The following is a 6000-nucleotide window of genomic DNA, read 5'->3' as shown; positions in this document are numbered from 1 at the left end:
TGCAGACAGCATGCCAAGTCAGACCTGGGCATCCTCCAAGCTCTAAATGGAAAACAGATGCCTCAACTCCAGCTACCTCAAGACAAGCAGGGCAAGTAACCTACCAAGTAACCACAGCGGGTGCAGCAGGCAAAGCAAAACTCTGGGGAGCTCTCTGAGGTGCCTGCTTGCAAGTTTCTTGCTTCTGACTTGCTCCAGGGGCAGCCAGACTGCCGCCTGTATTGTATTTGCTCTCTCTGATGATCAAGAGATACCAATTCCCTTCACAGCCTCCCTTTTCCTAGAGCTGTAGCTAGGAATTCCCAGACTGGACCAGTTAGTTCACAGTGTCAGCTAGTAATACATATTCTAGAGGAAGATGGAAGAACTCCTGCAGATGATGGTAATGCAGGATGAATTCTTTCCAGAACCCTTGATTATTTTTAATATTTATAAAAAACATTTTGAATGTTCACAAAAGCCATAAATATATATAAAAAAATGTCCATGCCCCTTGTCAAGCCAAAATGGATCCAGCTGTTCTGCGGTGCTGGTCTCTGATTGCGGAGAATCCCTGTATTAATGAAAGATGTATAAAGGGAATCCCAAACTGGAAATATGATCTCCACTCAAGACTATTCAACTATTAAAGAATATTTCAGGGCAGGGAAGTACATCAACACAAAGCTGATTCTCAATATGGCTGAGATCCAGTCCTGAGAACCCATCTCCATGAGGGTATCTGTACTGCTTGCAGACACTTTTCAGAGCAACTTGCTTCCAGACAAACTTTGCTTTGTGCTGGTACATGGCCAGAGTTTTGTGCCAGTGTAGCTACATCATTGCAAACCCATTCCCTAGGGCCCAAGAGAACCTCAGTGCAGTAGGAGTGCCAGACCTGCTTCTTTCCTAAGCACAGGAGGGAGTCCAGTATGAGAGCTGGAGCAAAATCGCACACATGACAGTAATGAGAGAAAAAGAAGCAGTGTTGCTGGTGTAAACACTAAAAATTGCAGAGGCATTCAAATTTATTCTTTGTGCACCCTCTGATGGCCATCCAGCAGCCTCTACCACCTGCAGCAATTATCTCTTTCCTGACAATTTTGACCAAGGGATGCATTGCATCCTGTGCCATAAAATATGTTTTTTCAAGTCACTAGCATCTGTATGTTGTTCATACAGCAAAGCCAAGATTTGTTTTAATAATTCAGAGCAGGAAAAGGGGGATATCGGGGAGGGGATAAAAAATTAACCCAACCTCAGTGCCCCAGCCATGTCGAAGGGAATCACTCTGTCATCCATCACCATCCTCCTCAGAGAACTGCTTTGCCCCCAACACTGCCACTCCACTGGCTCCCAGGCAGAGGCAATTCTTAGGAAACTGAGATGGCAAAAGCACAGTGTCTGATAGCAGAGGGGCAGATCTGTCATCAGCACAGAAGGCAGTCATTCCTTGTGGCAGTGGCTGGAGAAAAGAAGATGCAATTAACAATTAGCTTTGGTAAGAGAAGACAAAATTCTTAAAACACAGTTTCTACTGCACCAAATCAAGTCACAGACTTAGAAATTAATGGTTCAAAATCTTGGTTCTTGCTTTCCTAAATACACTAGAAGATGAAAGAGGGAGTGAATTTCTCCTTCCACTTCATTCTGGCTGGCTAAGAATTGAGGCTTAGCCATGGAAAAGGGCCAGCCTTGCAAGAGTTACAGGAAATGAGAATAGTTTTGCAGCATTTCCAAGCAAATTCAGCACACCTTCAGATTTGTATTTTCGGCACAAAACTCAGGCTTCTCACCCCAGAAAACAAAGTTGAGGCTTTTCGGTAGGTGTTGCACTATTGATTTCCAGCAGAGACTAGACTGACGTGAGTCAGATTATCTAGAGATGTGCAAGGAATATAATCAACTTACATATGCATAAAAGTGCTGTTTCTGGTTCAAAGTCAGGTATCTTCCTCTCTCTAAGACACCTTGTGTGTGGATTAATTCAGACTCTCAAATGACATTAAAGAACCTTGTTCTATTATTTCACAGTGCACAGGCGCAGGAGACCAAATCCAGCACAGCCTGCAGACCTAGCTCAACATCCTGTACAGCACTGCCAGCCAGTCTCTCCTCCCTCCTTCCCAATCACTTTGGTTCTCTGTGCCCTACAATAATTTCCTCTTCTAGTCTCTCTTTTTTCCCTTTGTCCATAGCACACTACAAATTATTTGTGGTTGCAATGATTAATTTCACAACTCACACCTAATTTGACCCTAACAACTTTGCCTGCAAAAGAGACAATTCCTTGTTGATCCAGACAACTTATCACCCCATGAACACAATAAAAAGGCAGAGCTGGTTATCAACAGGGAGATGCCCATTAGTATTTTTACAGGCAGGTTTTTGGGAGGTCCCTTATTAAGTGGGGTGAGAGCTGGCATGTACTCCAGGCATGTAGGGGGAGGCAGATTGCTTTCAGCCTGCAAGGCCACACAGTATGGGAAGTGGTGGCTTGAAAGAGGAGTGGAAGAATGACAGATGGTTCGTGCCTGTGCGTTTCTTTAGAGGACACCGGGTTCCCACCATGGGAACAGCGTGGACAGTAAAGGCAGCGACTCGATGTGAAGAGTGACAAAGCAAGTCAGCCACGGATGGCCCGTGGGAGGCCAGAGGAAATGCACCATTAGTCAAAGTTGGAGGAAAAATAAAATGCGATGACAACTGGGCCATTCATGTGCTTCCCCTTCAAGGACTGACCAGACCCTTCACAACTCAAAAGACTCAAGTATCAGCTTCTCTTTCTCTTCAGCCAGGCTAATGTGCACAGGCAGAGTCTGAGGAACTCCCTTGTCACTTACATTAATTCTTATCTTGTTGTTCTTGGCTACACTTCACTGAAGTACAGTGAGGGAGAGTGCTTCAATCAATAATGTAGATCCAAGGGGGCACCCCCCTCTGCTGTTCCTAAGGATCAACACAATAGCTCAAAGCAAATGTTCACCCAACTTGTGAACTTGGGAAATATTAGGACTTCCAGAATTAGAGCATAAAACAATGAGGTGGCCTTACAAGGATGTTTAAGCCCACACATGAACAATCTCATCACTCCAGGGTAGCTTTTTGCACTTTGAGAGTTTGCTGCTCAATACAAAAACTGCAAGACCTCAGAGTTCTCTCTCAGTAACCTCAGTGACAAAAAAGGCAGCCTTGCATTTCACAAGCAAATTTCATCAGATGTTCCCCTTTGCCACTGTCATGGGAACCCCGAGGCACTGCTGTCACAGCTTGTGAATCTGATGCATTTTGTCATTAAGGAAAGATGATGCCCTTCAGAAGGTCCAGCTCTAAACACTCACGATTGGTTGGTCTCCTATTGTTCAAGGGGGACAATACCACAGCTATGGACAGGAGTTATTTAGAACTGCCTCCTCTGGAGCTATGGCCTTTCCAGATTTGGAAAGTACAAGGGAGTTAAAGGAACATGCAAGCAGAAAATCCCAAAATGCTCTCTTATGAATACATTGGACTCTTACCCCATCAAAAGGGAATTCACTTATTAACACTTAAATAGGGCTAAAAGTAGCTAAGCAAAATAGAATGAACCTCTTGCAAAAAGGTGGAACAAGAAAAAAATCAAGGATTACAATAAAATCCTTAATTAAGAAAGAGAACCAAAGTCCTGACCTGAAATTCTTAGAAAGTCTGGATATATGTAGAATGAACAAGGACAGAAATGCAACCAAAGTCTGAACTGTCAAGAGAATTCTCCTTATTCTCTTGTGTTTGAAATATATCTAAGAAATAAACTCAATGAAAAGTAAAGAGGCAAAAATCAAAAGTTGCTGCCATGATGTAATTAGATCTCAGTCTGGTATAAATTAAATGAATTTTAAAAATGTCCTCTGACAATCTAAGAGCCATTTCTAAAGTCTCCAAAGCAGCCTGTATTCTTTAAATTACTTCCTGTCAAATGGTTAATAATCTCTGCTTTCTACATTACAGGAATCGTTCACCTAAGATAGCCAAACTGAACAGAGCTATCAGTGTGAACACCCTGCTGCCCAAACTGCTGTGCCTAACAACATCTTCCTGATTATCCAGGAGTCTACTGCCAGCAGAACATTAGTTACCTCAATTTCTCTACAGAAAATGCTTGGGTTTCCTGAAGTTTTCAGCTATGTTTGTACAACTTGCCTTTGTGTGAAGTTGAAAATTAATGCACTTCCTCTTGATCCTTTGAGAGAAACAAAAAAAAGGATTATCCAGATTAAATAAAAATGCCAAAGCTCAATCTTTGTCCCTGTTGAACAAAGGTGTTTAAATAAAGATTGCTGAGCTCAACCTCCTGCATAAAGCTAAAAGCTGCTTTCTAACCTGTTGCTCTCACACAGTGTGAACAGAATATTGGGTGGCTGCATTACAGTTCATTCACACATTAGTAAGAGATAAAAGTAAAACAAGCTTTCAATTTTAACTGGTTTTTTTGGGAGTACACTATGGAAAAATGCATTTGGGCCTTTCCTCTTAGGGAGCCAACAAAAAAGGGAACATTTATTTATTTTCTCAATTTTTGTTTAAAGCCTAAAGCCTGTCTTTTTTTCACTGTTTTCTTTCCCTTGGTATTTTATTTTACTGGAGTTACATAACATTCTAATAGACAAGGACTGAAAAGGCATCTATAGCTTAGATTTGTTGGAGTTATGTTACCACGTAGCTAATTCCTTGCAGAGCCTTGGGAAAAACAAGTCTCCTTGTGAAAGATTTAAGAAGAGGAATCTTGCTCTTTGGTTTTATGCTGAAACAAGGAATACCAAGCCTGATTCCCATATTACTTTAAAGTAAAGGAAAGAAGGACAGAAAACCCCAACAGTCTTTCTGGTTTTTGTATGATCTGAAAGAAAACAGAGCAGGAGGTGCAGTAAGGATATAGTTCATCTTTCATGGAGTATAAAGGCTTTCCTTAAATAAAGGTATTAATGTATTGGACATACTCTATTACAAACTGCTGAGACTTCTACCTGGAAAAATTTTCCCCCCACCCCCTCCTTGGAGATGCTGGTTCTGGCAGGCTGCAGCTCCCAGTATCTCTACCCAGCTAACAATGCACAGCACCTTGTTCAAACAAGACTGGTCTTCATTTCACACTACCCCCCAGGGAATATCCACTTTTCTCTTCATACTATATCTTTCTGACTGATGCAATCAGATTCTGGAAATCTGCCTTATTAGTTTATATTCCAGCTTCTTAGGGAATGATGTTAATTTTCCATTGTAGGACTAGAAGATTTTAGATGTGCTAGATCTTGTCTATAAGAAACAACAAAAAAAGTGGCACACACAGTACCGTGCTCAGAAATGGGCCATAGTGAACAGCACTCCTTGCACAGAAAGTCTAAGGGTTCCAAGAAAAGACACTCTCCTCAGTCCAACAATGCCTGAAGTGAGGTATTTTACAATTAAGTTATGAATAAATAAATGTGCATTTTCTTACTTATTCACCTGAGATATTCTGCTTAATTTCTGCACCCCTTCACCTTCATAATTATTTTTCTTCGTAGATGTGTGGTTTACTAAGCCTTTACACTGTGATGGCCAAAGAGTTCCATTATATCCATTAAAGATTAGATGATTTTCTTTTGTTTCCCACAGCAAATGGGCTCCTATTCATGTCCCAAACAGAATGTCAGTAGTTGGAATGATGTTTTCTTAAGGTGCATATAAGATTAAAGACTGAAATCAGATGCAGTGCTGCCAAAGCCTTTGTAATATGCATGTTTTTCATGGCAAGATGATTGACAAGAATTGCAGTAAGGCGCTGAAGGGGATATTTCACCTGGCCCATCAAAATTCAATGTAGAGGATTAGAACTAAGAAGAACTGACAATATTGACTTTGAGTACCACAACGGAAACATAATTAGCTCTTTGACATGTAGTGGACAGAAATATTCCATTTTAAAAAAAATCAGTTAGAGTAATTACAGCATATCTGTTGCATGCTGCCCTGGGAAAAAGAAAAAAAAAGAAAGAAAAAAGG

The sequence above is a fragment of the Aphelocoma coerulescens genome, chromosome 15 (assembly GCF_041296385.1).
Source record: "Aphelocoma coerulescens isolate FSJ_1873_10779 chromosome 15, UR_Acoe_1.0, whole genome shotgun sequence".
Lineage (NCBI taxonomy): Eukaryota > Metazoa > Chordata > Aves > Passeriformes > Corvidae > Aphelocoma > Aphelocoma coerulescens.
Note: the sequence above shows the minus strand (reverse complement) of the source record.